Below are 15,750 nucleotides of genomic sequence, written 5' to 3' on the forward strand. Positions count from 1 at the left end.
GTGACCTCAGGGGAAACTAATTAACCAGAGACTAACCTGCTGGGGGTTATCAGAGCCTTAAACACCTGGGAGAGAGGTATTATTCAACTCCAGCCCACTCTAGCCAGCCTCTTTCACTTAGAAGGGTATCCTTCTAGAAAAATTAAAAACACTTGTGAGGTTCACAGTCCAGCGGCATAGGCTCCCTGAAAGACAGACCCCCATGGCCCCACCTCACAGCCACATTACTAAAGGCCTATTTACAGCAGTTCCTTTTCCCTGGTACATCATGTCTGACTATTAAAAAATTTACAACACATACCAAAGAGCAAAACACACAATTTGAATATATTGAGCAAGCATCAAAATCAGACAAGGTAAGGATGTTGGAATTATCAGGCCAGGAATTTAAAACAAGTATGATTAATATGCAAAGGACTCTAGTAGGTAAAATAGACAACATGCAAGAACAGATGGACAACATAAGCTGAGAAAAGGAAATCCTAAGAAAGACCAAAAAGAAATGCTAGAGACTGAAAACAAAAACAACAACACTGTAAGGGAAATGAAGAATGCCTTTGTTGGGTTTACTCAGGTGAACTGAAGTGAAAGCTATTCAGTTGTGTCCAACTCTTTGCGACCTCATGGACTATACAGGCCATGAAATTCTCCAGGCCAGAATACTGGAGTGAGTAACCATTCCCTTGCTCCAGGGGATCCTCCCAACCCAGGGATCGAACCCAGGTCTGCCCACATTGCAGGTGGACTCTTTACCCGTTGAGCTACAAGGGTTGGGTTTACTATTAAACAAGATACAGCTGGGGAAAGACTCAACTTGAAGGCCCTTCAGTAGAAACCTCCAAAACAGAAAAGCAAAGAGAAGAAAGGACTGAAAATCACAGAACTTAGGATCCAATGACTGTGGGGGCAATTTAAAGAGGTGTGACTTACATTTAACACTCGTTAAACACCAGATGGAGAAAGAAGAGAATAGAAAAATTATTAAAAAAAAATAATGGCTGCTAATTTCCCCCAAGTTAAGGTCAGATACCAAACTACAGATCCAGAAATTTCCAAGAAAAACAATAAATGGGGGGAGGGGGGGACAAAAACCTACACCTAGGCATATCATTTTCAAATTACAAAAAAAAAAAAAAAAAAATTTGAAAATAAAGAAAATTTCTTAAAAGAAGCCAGAGGAGGGTGAAAACATATTACCTATACAGCAACAAAGGTAAGAGTTACATCCAGATTCTTTTCAGAAACCATGCAAAAAAGAAGAGAATGTAGTCAAATATTTAAAGTGCTGAGAGAAAAAACTACCAACTAAAGTTCTCTACTCAATGAAGCTATTCTCCAAATAACTTCAGTGTGAAAGAGAAACACTTTCTCAGACAAACAAAAGTTGAGAAAATGTGTTGCCAGTAGACCTGCCTTGCAAAAAAATTTAAAGTTCTTCAGAGAGAAGAAATTAATATGTCAGAAACTCAATCTACATAAAGAAAGCAAGAGCATCAAAGAAAGATTAAGTGAAAATCAAATCAAGCTTATATTTTTCTTATTCTTAATTCATCTAACAGATAACAGTTTTTTCAAAATAATAATAGTTACAATGGATTCGATAATCAATGCTTATGTATATATCATACATCTACATACACATCTATGCATATGTATGCTTATATATTAGTGAAATAAATGGCAACAAATGACACAAGGGATAAGAAGGAGGAATTAGGAATATTTTGTTATAAGGTACTCACACTGTCAGTGAAGTGGTATTGTGGTATTTAAAAGTAGACTTGTATTCATTGTAAATGTGTATTGTAAACTCTAGAATAACCACTAAAATATTAAAGAACAGAATATAACTGATGAGCTAAAAAAAAAAGAGAAAATGGAATCAATTAAAATGACAAAGGCAGAAAAAGAGTAGAAGATGAAATAAGGACTAAAAGGGCAACAAATAAAACATAGCAACAAATATGGTAGATATTCATCCAAACGTAACAATAATCACTTTGAATGTCCGTGGTCTACATGTGCCAGTCAAAAGACAGAGATTGCCAGGATGGATCAAGAGACTTGACCCAACTGTTTGTTGTCCACAAGAAACTCACTTTAAATTTTGTTGTTCAGTTGCTAAGTCATGTCCAACTCTTTGTGACCCCATGAACTGTAGCACACCAGCCTCCCCTGTCCTTCACTATCACACTCATGTCCATTGAGTATATGATGCCATCCAACCATCTCATCCTCTACCATCCCCTTTTCCTCTTGCCCTCAGTCTTTCCCAGCATCAGGGTCTTTTCAAGTGAGTCGGTTCTTCATGTCAAGTGGTCAAAGTATTGGAGCTTCAGCTTCAGCATCAGTCCTTCCAATGAATATTCAGGGTTGGTTTCCTTTAGGATTGAGTAGTTTAATCTACTTGCTGTCCAAGGGACCCTCAAGAGTCTTCTCCAGAACCTCAGTTTGAAAGCATCAATTCTAGAACCATAAAAATTAAAAGTGGCTGGAGAAAACATACCATGTTGACATTGATCAAAATAAAGCAAGAGTAGCTATATTAATTATAGACAAGCAGGCTTTGAAGAAAGGAAAATTATCAGAGGTAAAGAGGGGCACATCAATATTCACCTAGTTTTTTCTCCTGTAGGTCTCTATTCTATTGCACCCATCTACTTGTCTATTATTTTCCTAATAGCACAGTGTCTTGATTACTGTAGGGCTTCCCTGATATGCAGAGTACATCATGAGAAATGCTGGATGGAGGAAGCGCAACCTGGAATCAAGATTGCTGGGAGAAATATCAATAACCTTAGATATGCAGATGATACCACCCTTATGACAGAAAGTGAAGAAGAACTAAAGAGCCTCTTGATGAAAGTGAAAGAAGAGAGTGAAAAAGTTGGCTTAAAGTTCAACATTCAGAAAACTAAGATCATGGCATTTGGTCCCATCACTTCATGGCAAATAGATGGGGAAACAGTGGAAACAGTGGCTGACTTTATTTTTCTGGGCTCCAAAATCAATGCAGATGGTGATTGCAGCCATGAAATTAAAAGACGCTTGCTCCTTGGAAGGAAAGTTATGACCAATTTAGACAGCATGTTAAAAAGCAGAGACATTATTTTGCCTACAAAGGTCCGTCTTGTCAAGGCTATAGTTTTTCCAGTGGTCATGTATGGATGTGAGAGTTGGACTACAAAGAAAGCTAAGTGCAGAAGAATTGATGCTTTTGAACTATGGTGTTGGAGAAGTCTCTTGAGAGTCCCTCGGACTGCAAGGAGATCCAATCAGTCCATCCTAAAGGAGATTAGTCTTGGGTGTTCATTGGAGGGGCTGATGTTGAAGCTGAAACTCCAATACTTTGGCCACTGGATGTGGAGAGCTGACTCATTTGAAAAGACCCTGATGCTGGGAAAGATTGAGGGCAGGAGGAGAAGGGGACAACAGAGGATGAGATGGTTGGATGGCATCACCGACACAAGACATGGGTTTGGGTGGACTCCGGGAATTGGTGATGGACAGGGAGGCCTGGCATGCTGCGGTTCATGGGGTCGCAAAGAGTCGGACACGACTGAGCGACTGGACTGAACTGAACTGAACTCCCTCATAGCTCAGCTGGTAGAGAATCCGCCTGCATTGCAGGAGACCCCATTTGATTCCTGGATCAGGAAGATCCCCTGGAGAAGGGACAGGCTACCCACACCAGTATTCTTGAGCTTCCCTTGTGGCTAGGCTGGTAAAAATCCGCCTGCAATGCGGGAGACCTGGGTTTGACCCCTGGGTTGGGAAGATCCCCTGGAGAAGGGAAAGGCTACCCACTCCAGTATTCTTGCCTGGAGAATGCCATGGACTGTACAGTCCATGGGTCACAAAGAGTAGAACATGACTGAATGACTTTCATTTCATTTCACTTGATTACTGTAGCTTTATACTAAGTCTTGAAGATGGATAGTATAGGGTTACTCCTCCAACTTTATATTGCTTCTTCAATGCTGTGTTTGCTATCCTTGGTCTTTTATCTCTCCACATAAACTTCATAATCAAATTGTCAGTATAAACAAAATAACTTGCTGGGATTTTGACTGGGATTGCATTCAGTCAATAGAGCAACTTCGGAAGAACTGACACCTTAACACTATTGAGTCTTCCTATCCATGGACATGGAATCTCTCCATTTATTTAGTTGTTTTAAAATTTTCTCTTCCAGAGGTCTGTAGTTCACCTCATATAGATCTTGTATATATTTCATTAGATTTATACCTAAGTATAAATACTTTCACTTTTGAAGGTAATTTGGCAGTTTCTATAAAACTAACATACTCTTACCATACAATCCAGCAACCAGGCTCCTTGGTGTTTATCCAGAGAAGTTGAAAACTGTATCCACACAAAATCTGCACACAGATGTCTATAGCATCTTGTTTCAGGATTGCCAAAACCTGGAAGCAACCAAGATATCTGTCAGTAGGTAAATGAATAAATAAACCTGCACATTCAGATGATGGAGTATTATACATTGCTAAGAAGAAAGGAACTGTGGAGTCATGAAAAGACATAGAGGGAAAAAATACTAAGTGGAAGAAGCCAAGCTGAAAAGGCTGCCTATGGTATGCTTTCAATTATATTACATTTTGGAAAAGGCAAAATATGGGGACTATAAAAAGAAAGTTGCGTCAAGGGAAGGAGAGTGGGATGAATAGATGGAGCACAGAGAAACTTTAGGGCAGTAAAAATAATCTATATAATATTATAATTATGGATACATAGCATTATACACTTGTCCTAACCTATGAAATGTATAACACCAAGAATGAACCCTAATGTAAACTGTGGACTTTAGTTTATTGTAATTTGTAAATGTAGATTCATAAGTAGTAACAAATGTACCACTCCCCGTGTAAGTGATGTTGATAACAGGGGAGTTATGCCCACATATGTGTGCTTAGGAGGGGCAGGTTAAACAAGAAATTCTTGTACCTTTCCCATAATTTTGCAGTGAATCTTAAAACTGCTCTAAATTTTTAAAAAATTCTTTAAACATAAGGTATAAGAAAACAAGAGGAATCTTTATTTCTAAATATTTAGATGGAAATTCTAGGATAATGTCCATTCAGTGTTTGTTTACAATAAAAGCATTTAAGCAAATTTATGTAATTATTATTAGGGAAATGAGACATTCTTTGACATTTTTCCTTTCACATTTACTTTGAATCTGCCTTTCGTAAGAATCCATTTTTTGTTCATATTCTCTTCCTATCCCACATCCAGTAGGTGGCACTCTTTCTTCTGCACTGAGAACTAAGTAAGTGTGGATGAATGAAAGCAAACTCCTGCACCCTAAAATGCATTTTCTGCTAAATGGCAAAGTGAATCTGAGTTTGCAAACCCAGCAGATATTTTAAACTGAAAGCTAAAGCACCTTTGTTGTTGACAATCATCTAGGTCACTGGGACACCCGGGACATGGAATAAGTGGGTTGTCTGATCTGTCAGGAAATTATTGCGGGGCTCTACGGTGCTTCAGTGCCTCAGGCCACAGGACACATTTGTAGCTGATCTGGGAGTAAGTTCAAGAATCAAGATGACACCAAAGTATAAATTTTTTCATCAAATCTCTATTGAAGTTATAAGAAAATGTGATATAAGCTTTTCATCTTTTTTTAATTTTTAATGTCATAAGGATTTGATAATAAGAACAAAGGTAAATATATAATATAAAGAAATAAAAAGCAACAAAGATTAACTGCCACATATTGCCTCTTGAAGTGTTTAAAACACATTTATCTCATACTGAGAGATGATATTCAATTTTTCAAAGTATTAGCAAGTAATGTTAATAATACTTGAAATACTTACATTTTGTTCTATTCTTCCAATCTGAAAGAAGCCAACATTCCACTCTTCTTCTCCTTTCTCAATATTTTCTTTGTTTATACCTACTTCAGCCTGGCTGGGTTTTAGTTTATCCTTTGGAAAAAGAGATGTATATTTATTTCTACCTTTGTAAGGGTTACGTTTTCTTTTTTCCTTAACACCCCAGTTTTCATATTTGTTTCATTGTGTCTATCTCATTCCTAAAACATTCTTTCTGGAATAAGATAAGGTAAAAATCAATAAATCAACCATTGGGGATAGACGGCCTACCAGACTTTAATTCTCAACACATTGATCACACAAATCCTTGTCTTCGTGTAGTTAGTTTTTTATTATCATTCACTAGACCATGACTGTGAGTGCCCCCAGGCAAGAGACATGTTTTATTCATCTTTATTCTTTCTGCAAGGCCTAGCACAAGACTAACACATGGTAGGAATCCATGCAACGTTTACTTAATGGTTGAGCAAAACAATAAATTAATTAAATCAAATTCATTTTTCTTTAAGTTCATGCCACATAGACCTTCTAACATTATTCTCATTACATATAGAATTTATTTGCATACATCAGTGATGACATTCCTAGTGTTTGTTTTATTAATTCTCTAATTTTCCAGTATAACAAGACCTTATGTTTTTAAATTTTTTTATAGCCCAACCCTACAACATTTTTAAAAATCCACCAAGTATATGTATGCTTCCTATTCAATTTATCATGCCTCATGTTCTCTCTGTTCATATACCGGCCCCAAGTGGTTGCCAGAAGAAGAAAGTAGACAAAGTAAACAGGAATCTAGTCTATTGCATATATAAATAGCCATACTCTGGAGGACATTCCATGATTCCAGACCAAGTTCCCAAATTATGCAGTAAGATAGAAGTTCAGATAAAATTTTTAGTAATACAAAACTGAATTTTTAAAGCTGCTTTCTAAATGGTCATAGAAAATCAGTATTATTACGAGTTTGAGAACCAACTACCTTTCTGATATTGCATTTCTAAGTTTTCACAGAGAAATAGAATTAATCCGTCTGCTTTAACCTTAAAATTGCCTTTCCGTAAGTTTAAGTGAAGTCACTCAGTTGTGTCCAACTCTTTGCAACCCCATGGACTGTAGTCTGCCAAGCTCCTCCGTCCATGAGATTTTCCAGGCAAGATACTGAGGTGGGTTGCCATTTCCTTCTCCAGGGGGTCTTCCCGACCCAGGGATAGAACTTGGGTCTCTCCCATTGTAGCAGAGACTCTTTCCTGTCCCTCTTGCCACATGGTAATTGAGTAGCTCAGACAGAAAATAAACCAATTGTGAAAGTATGGCTTCATTTTCTAATATTCACAATCTTTCACAAATATTGTTATTATAAAGTGCAGCACATTGAAAATCTAATTTACAGTGTGGTTTGCATTTTAGGGTTTTAATTATAATAGGTAGAAATAGACTTCAATCTTTTTTTAAGCCAGTGTGACCCAAACTGAGGCAAAAGACAGCAGAAGCAATCCCAACTATTATGATATTGCCACATGGATTAGATTTTAAAACTCAACCTAGAGCTATTTCAAGTACAAAGGTGTGTTTATAGAAAACTGTAACACAAAATGTTACTTTTTGGTAGCTAAGGCAAGTCTCAATACTATCACAGACACTTTTTCTGGGACTTTCCTCCATAATCAACCCTCACAGCTAGTTTACATGCAGCCCCCAGCAACCTGTCTGGTCACTTTTCCAGACATGATGACATCTTCACCAACCTCCTTATCAGTATCATAACAATAGTTATATATTTTGCAGTAACTGTATTCATTACTTAGAGCACAATTAAAGGGGTAATTGGGAGATTTCATTACTTATATTTTACTTTGATTAAATACTTGGAGATCAGCTGAACAATAATTTAAATAATAGAAAAGATCTGAAACTATGCCAGTCAAACCTGTGAATTGTTCCTATTGTTTATTCTAACTGATTGCTTTTGCTTGTGGAGAATTCCCACTTCCAGCATAAGAATAAAGATGATGCTAAGAAATATTAGTTCAATATCTTTTGCCCAGTTTTATAGAAAATATTGGCTGGAAATATATATTTTTTACCCACTTCTGCATCAATGATCTGATAAGAAAATGTTTTCATATTGAGGAAAATAAATTTAAGAGTGTTGGTTAAGAGATGAAGCTTAAATAATTTATCTTTATTCTTTATATAATCCAACTAATATAAAAGTAAATGTATTTTTAAAAGAGTATAAATCCAGAAGGACAAGGAAAATGAGATCATATGTAACAGGAGAAGGTGATAACATTTGTCAGCAATCTTTTGTCAATGAGAAAGTGATGCTTTAGTGGGATGGAGGGAACTTAGAAAACTTAAGCCCATGAGAGGCAGACCTCATTTTATTAGGCTTCCCTTTATCGCACTTGGCAGATATTGTGGGTGTTCTTTCAACTGAATGTTTGTGGCAACCCTTAGTGGTCCAGTGGTCAGGGCTCCCTGCCACCACTGCAAGGGGCGTGGTCTTGATCTCTAGTTGGGGAACTAAGATCCTGCATGCCATTCAAATAAAAAATTAAAAAATACAATAAATAAATGAATATGGTATCTCACTTAACATCATAACCTTGTGAAATACACACCATAAAAAAAAAGAAACAGAAGAAAATGGATTTAACATTATTCTGAAAATATTAATCCAAACTAGGTTAATTCCATCATACTTCAGGTACATAACTGCCTTTTTTGTTGAACTTCAGTTTTAAAAGCCCATAAACCACATATTAGTTCTGTTGCATCTTAAGAAATAATATATATATAATCATAACTTCCTTTCAGTTTCTAATATACTAAGTGTTGGTTATTGTGTTTAAAAATACAATAAAGAAAAATATTCTTCTTTTCTTAAACAACTTTAAACACCATTAGCTCCATTTTCTGGGTTTTTATATGTGATACAATCTGAGTAAAATAGAATAATTTCCAAATAATTATTGAATAATTGAATAGTATGATAATGTAATTTTCAGGAAATGATTCATTGTCAGTTTATCTAAACTGAGGTCTCCTTGTTCTTTCTATCCTCTTTTAAATACTTTCTGCTTTTGAGTAACTATTTCAAGCTAGTGTTATAAAAAAAGATCTATTTTACACCACTTAATTTTAATTTCAACTTTATTTTCATTTTTTACTTTTATTTTAAATAATTCATTGTTAGTAGTTTGGAGGGAAATATCAGGTGTGAGATATTCATATAAGCTATCGGCCAAAATGAAGCTTTTGGATTATCTATGAATTCAGCCATCCATCCTTTCTTTCTCTGCAGTCTTTTCCTTTTTTTTTTTTTTTATCCTCATGGCTCTCAAATTGGGAATTTACTATAATAGGTATTGATGTTTATACAGCATCTTCCATCCTTATAAGAGTATGAGGATATATTTTCTCTTTATAGAGATGGATTGAATTCATCTTTTTGAATTATCAAGCAAAGGCTATTCCAAAACCATAGGCTCTTTGCAGACTTCTTACAATAACCCTTATTATTCATAGAATCACAAGCCTCAAAAACCAGGAGAACTCACATTGACCCTGTTATTACCACTAGATAGAAACAGTGGCCTTTTGCACTGAAGTACTCCCCCCAAAGAAACCATCATAAAACAAAGAAATATACACAGTTTGCCTAACAGATTTAGCCTGAGTATGCAAAAGAAGGGAAGATTCTAATTTCCTGTGGGTAGAAGAATAAATTGGTTTCAGGAAATTTGGTAACATGTATAATACCCAAATTATATACATAACATTTATATTATACTGCTGCTTATAAAAGCAAAAAATGGAAACAAAATGTTTATTTAAACAGTTATAAGTAAACTGTAATACATATAAGCAATGGAATAATATGTTATAATTAAAATTAAAAGGCAGATCTATATTCACTCTTGTGAAAGGACATTCACAATATATTGATAAATAAAGATGTCAAGAAAGATGGGATTTTATTCTGAAAATATATATACCAAAATCTTAGCATTGATATACTGGGTATTGATAGTTCATGTAATTTTAGTTTTATCTAACTTTTTTAAAATTTATGCCTAAAAAAATAAAAAATAAAATAAAATTGATGCCTAAAAGTATCATTTTTCATTTTAATAATTTAACAAAGAAAAATTATATGCTATAAAAATGAAATTTCTTAGTGAAATTTCAAGTTGTCATGAAGTTCTGATAATTGTGATACATCTCATAAAGCCATGCTAATAACAAAGCAACATCATATGCTTTTTAAAAATTGCTAATGATTTTACAACCATTTTAACAAATAATGCTGATATATTTATTTGTCAGTGAAAGCAAAAATCCCATTGATATGATCTTATCCTTTGTTATTGAAAAGCTTACAGGTGCAGTGATTAAATACAGGAGCACAGAGAGAATTCCCTGAATTATTTTTTCCATCCTACTTCTTAAAGACAACAAACCTCTAGTTCCCACCATTTAGAGTATACCACATTTATTGCCTTGTTTTACTAGCTGACTTCTCTTTTTATTTATAGGTATGGACATGAACAGGTTTATAATAACCTTAAATTGAGCTCCTTAAAATCTGAATCCTATTTAGCTGCAGTGTCATGCTATTTAAATGACTTTGAAGCTTTCATTGTATAAATACCAAAAATAAAAATGGATTACAGTTATTCTTGGATATTTGAAGAGCTGCCAGAAACTAAAGGAAGCCAACTATGTCTGGACCGTTTTGAGACCCGTGACTTTTGGTCTTTTGTTTGTTTGTAGGTTAAGTTGAAAACATAATGAAACCGATGGACCTTCTTCCCAGAAAAGTGTTCTTAGGCACATTTAAAAATTATTTTTATATACAATATCAAGTGTTCACAGAGTTCCCCGAAGCACATGTTTTTAATGGATAGATTAGAATTAGTGGGTGAAACGAGAAGAGAAGCTGAATTCATTTCTTTATTAGAAGAAGTTCCTAACAAACTAGAGGCTTCCAACAATGTGCATTGCTTCATTAGGTACTCAGTAAGGATGGCTAAGTGTATTTGGGAATCACATTGACTGAAATAGCATAGAAGGAATTCCAACCTCCAAACTGAAGTTTGGCAAAGATGACCCCAGGCAGTAGTTTAATTCTAATATTTTATTATGAGATTTAAATAAGGTTAGTGTATTTAATCCAATAGATAGGCTTTAAGAACATGACATGACTCAGCTGGCAAAGAATTAGCCTGCAATGCAGGAGACACGGGAGATGCAATTTTGATCCCTGGGTCAGGAAGATCCCCTGGAAAAGACAATGGCTACCCAATTCAATATTCTTGCCTGGAAATTCCCATGGGCAGACGAGCCTGGTGGGCTACAGTCCATGGGGTTGCAAACAGTCAGACACGACTGAGCATGATGCACAAGAACATAAAAGGACTTAACGTATGTCCAGCTGCACTGCTTTCTGCCACTCTTCATTTTCTCATCACTAGGGCAGTACAAGTGTTTGGTATTGTCTCTCTTGTTCCTTCTTAGGATTTCTGTTTCAAAATGGTCGTCTGACCATAAGCGTATATCTCTTTTCATCCCTGCTGCTGCTGCTGCTGCTAAGTCGTTTCAGTCGTGTCTGACTCTGTGCGACCCCATAGACGGCAGCCCACCAGGCTCCCCCGTCCCTGGGATTCTCCAGGCAAGAACACTGGAGTGGGTTGCCATTTCCTTTTCCAATGCGCGAAAGTGAAAAGTGAAAGTGAAGTCGCTCAGTCGTGTCCGACTCTTAGCGACCCCATGGACTGCAGCCCACCAGGCTCCTCCATCCATGGGATTTTCCAGGCAAGAGTACTGGAGTGAGGTGCCATTGCCTTCTCTGCTTTTCATCCCTATAACCTCCTAAATTGATAGCTTAGAAAACAAAGAGGTATACACTTCACAGCTGTGAAGAAATAGACGAAGATGCCATCAACAGACAAAACACTCATGTATTTTAGAAGATGACAAAAGGGAAAAGGATGAGGAATGGCAGAAGCTATAGACTGGGATGAGTGGAAAGCTCTCTGTAGGCAACAGGATTAAGAGGAGATTTAACTTGCTCTAGGAGACTCTGAAATGATGTTGACCCAGAGACCCTGAGGTGAGCAGACAGTAGAAGTCTCCCACCACCACTTGTCATACCTGTTACCAGACTCAGCAGTGGACAGAAAGCACATTTCATCTCTCTAAAAAAATGGCATCATACACCTCTGGATCATAAGCACATTTTAAATGTAAAACTATAGAATAAAACTCCCCTTATTCTGGCATTTGGAGGCTTTTCTACTTTAATGGTTACTCACATCCACTCCTGTAATATGAAGTCCGCTGAACTTTTTATACACACAGACCTTCCTATTTTACTCCCTTCTTAAATGTGAGCTTAAAACCAGTCTTCAACACAGATTGGAAGATATATGCAACATGACAGAGGAAAATCAGTAGAAATACATAATTTGTATACCATGATGATGAGAGTTTGTTTAAAATCAAGTATTTTTTTCAGAGAGACTAAATAAGATATAATACACTGAAAACAAGATTCGTATGTTGTGAAAAAAAATCCATGAACAACAACAACAAAAAATCCATGAACAAAAATTAGCTTCTAGAAATTAAAAAAAGTTGGAAGAATTCATTAATTGAAAGATGAAAGAATATTTTAAAAAATCTAGGATATATAGAAAGGTAGACAAGAGATAAAATGCAAAAGGTCCTAGTTAGACTCTATAACATCTGACTAAAATATAATTGCCCCAAAGAACAAAAGGGTAAAAATTGTAAAGTACAAGGCAAGTTTAACAATTATTTTTTAATTAAAAAAAAAAAAAGTTCACAGCTAAAGTCCCCAGCGCTCAGGAATTATGCTAGACATTGGTAAGCACCTGAATAAGGCTGTTTCCTTTGTAAAGTAAAAACACAAATGAAGTTGTGATCAACTCTATTCTGGAGTTTTTAGAAGTCACCGAGTGACATATACAAAGAGTGCTAGGTCTAATATGTCTGAGAATTCAGTATTAGAGGAAGTAAAATTGAGCAGAAAGGGAGAGCAGCACACGCAAGTTTCTGGTGTGAACAAATGAAAACTCCCTGCCGCTCCGTGGCGATCACGACACTATGAATAAGCACCAGCTCGTCAGAACACACACAGCAATCAACCAGGACCGCCACCGGCTCTACACAGCTGGGAGGACTCACCTGGCCGATGCCACTCCTGCTGGTACGGACAAGGGAGGCTGAGTTCCTTGGTTTAATTATTTCCAGGTTCAGCTGTTTGGTGTCCAAACCACAGTCTTTAAAATGAGCAAATATGATCTGGGGAAAATAAAAGAAGGAACGCTAGATTGAAAAAGATAACAAAACAGATGAGGTAGCTTTGCTTTTTAAGGAATACAGTCTTATAAAGTGAGAAGACCAAATATTCATTTAAAGAAAGAACATAAATGCCTACATGGTAATCTCTAATCCCTTTTATTGGTCTATAAATAGCCACCCTTTCTCCTCTAGAATCTATCCTCTATCTACCTATCTATGTGTGTATATACTTGTAAGTCCTCAATTTTAAACTCAAGAAAAGGCTTTGTATATTTTTACTCATAGGCTAAAAAATAACTGACTTTATTTTAAGGCAATGGATGCCTGATTTAGGGCTTCCCAAGCAGACTAGTGGCAAAGAACCCCCCTGCCAATGCAGGAGACATTAGAGATGCAGGTTCGATCCCTGGGTTGGGAAGATCCCCTGGAGGAGGAGATGACAACCCATAGCGGTATTCTTGCCCAGAGAACTCCATGGACAGAGGAGCCTGGTGGGCTACAGCCCATAGTGTAGCAAAGAGTCCACAGCGTCGCAAAGAGTCGGACACGAATGAGCATCTTAGCATGCACCATGCATGCCTGATGTACCTTTCAGGGGAGGTTTTGATAATAGGGTTGCAGGGTTTCATGGACACCAGAGGAGGCAAAAGAAGAGGGCTAGAAAAGGTGCTATAAGCAAAGATTTATTAAAAGTCCACCATGGCTCTGGTACTATACTCGACCCTGGAGATTCAGAGAGGAATTACTAAACTGATAAATAAGAGCCGGCAGAGTGGTAGGGCTTCCCTGACGGCTCAGATGGTGACGAACCCGCCCTCAGTGCAGGAGACCTGGGGTCGATCCCCGGGTCGGGAAGATCCCCTGGAGGAGGGCATGGCAACCCACTCCAGTACTCTTGCCTGGAGAATCCCCATGGACAGAGGAGCCTGGTGGGCTACAGTCCACGGGGTCACAAAGAGTCGGACATAACCGAGCGACTAAGCACAGCACAGTTGATTGTCTATTTGGGGGGTGGGGTGCTTCCCTGGTAGCTCGGTCAGTAAAGAATCTGCTTGCAGCGCAGGTGACCAAGGTTTAATCCCTGTGTCAGGAAGCTGCCCTTGAGAAGGAAATGGCAACCCACTCCAGTATTCTTGCCTGGAAAATCCCATGGATAGAGGAGCCTGGTGGACTACAGTCCATGGAGTCACAAAGAGTCGGATACTTTAAGTCACTCAGTCGTGCCTGACTCTGTGTGATCCCATGGGCTATAAAGTCCATGCATTCCCCAAGCCAGAATACTGGAGTGGGTAGCTATTCCCTTCTCCGGGGGATCTTTCCAACCCAGGGATTGAGCACAGGTCTCCTGCATTGCAGGCGGATTCTTTACCAGTTAGCCACAAGGGAGGCCCAATGAGAGTGATGGAATAAACAGAAAAAATTAGTCTCTTCTTTGAAACAAAACTCAACCCTATCAGAATCTTCAAATTTAATTACGGTAGGCTACAAAAGAGGGAGAATGTTATTTCCAGCTCTCTCACCTGAGAGCTGGAAAAATAGGTTATGCTCAATTGACTTTGAAGGAATTAATTAACTGAGAAATTATGACGTTTATGTTCCAACTAAGTTTAAAGGGTAGTAAATTCACAATAGGCAACTTGGTTTTCAGATTTTATGTCACAAGTATTTTTTTTCTTCAAAAGTGAGGATGTTTTCAAAAGTTAAAAATCACAGGTATTTTTAAGATTTGTTGCTTGTCTCTGCTTCCGTTGATAGAGTCTCAGTCATAGCAAATGCAATTCATTTCAGTTCAGGAAATTTCATTTTCAAAAAGTGACTTATTAGACGTTTTCAGTTAAAGAAGTGATAAACTGAGTTATGGGATCAAAAGTAACCATAAATTTCACATTCCTTATAAAACACACTCATTTAACTTAATGACCCCATTGATATATCCATAAAAGAAATGTGAGGCACACTCAGGGTGAGTTCCTACATCTTAAATTATAATTATTATTAAATCAGGCTTTTGGTTGAAATTTGTGAAAATATCAATTATTTGGGAAGAAAAGAATTGATCCTTCATGCAGTGTTTTCCAGTGTCTTCATCACTATCTTCTACACAAACCACTAGAGGGCAAGACAGTCTAACATTTTAGAGCAGATCTAATTTCATCCAACAGAGGGCAGTCATGCATACACCAGGCAAAGAAATCAGTATATTACGTTACATTTCAGCTATTACCATCTGCCATTTCCTTTTGGAATTATGAGAGGAAAGAGAAGATAGAAAGAAAGAGGGAAGAACACAACCCTCGCAATAAACATGCCATTGGCCAACACTGTTAATTGAATAAACAATTGAATAAACAATTCACGTTTTCTTAGATTTAAATAACTTAACTTTGAAGTGAAAAAACCACCAGTTAGAAGATAAATCTTAAAAAAAAGGAAATGAGAAAACATGCGAAAACCATTTCCAAGCAAAGACATCAAGCATTAACAGCTTTATTTTTGCGTACAAACACAATATCAAGTTACCTTTAGAGGCCAAGTAGTGAATTAGCAACATAAG

At 37.0% G+C, this 15,750-nt stretch overlaps 1 long non-coding RNA gene across 1 annotated transcript in view; it reads right to left on the reverse strand.

Annotated features, from left to right (window-relative positions):
* The window catches only part of LOC133042587 (uncharacterized), a 32,523-nt gene extending 19,379 nt beyond the window's left edge, over positions 1 to 13,144 (reverse strand). Inside the window, exons 1-3 of the long non-coding RNA XR_009689528.1 lie at positions 13,080 to 13,144; positions 5,844 to 5,954; positions 4,315 to 4,427 (exon numbers count right to left, since the gene is read on the reverse strand). This is a non-coding gene — a long non-coding RNA (uncharacterized LOC133042587). The remainder of the gene's footprint in view (positions 1 to 4,314; positions 4,428 to 5,843; positions 5,955 to 13,079) is intronic.
* Positions 13,145 to 15,750: the final 2,606 nt, after the last annotated feature.

This window comes from Dama dama, chromosome 3 (assembly GCF_033118175.1).
Source record: "Dama dama isolate Ldn47 chromosome 3, ASM3311817v1, whole genome shotgun sequence".
NCBI classification, from domain to species: Eukaryota; Metazoa; Chordata; class Mammalia; order Artiodactyla; family Cervidae; genus Dama; species Dama dama.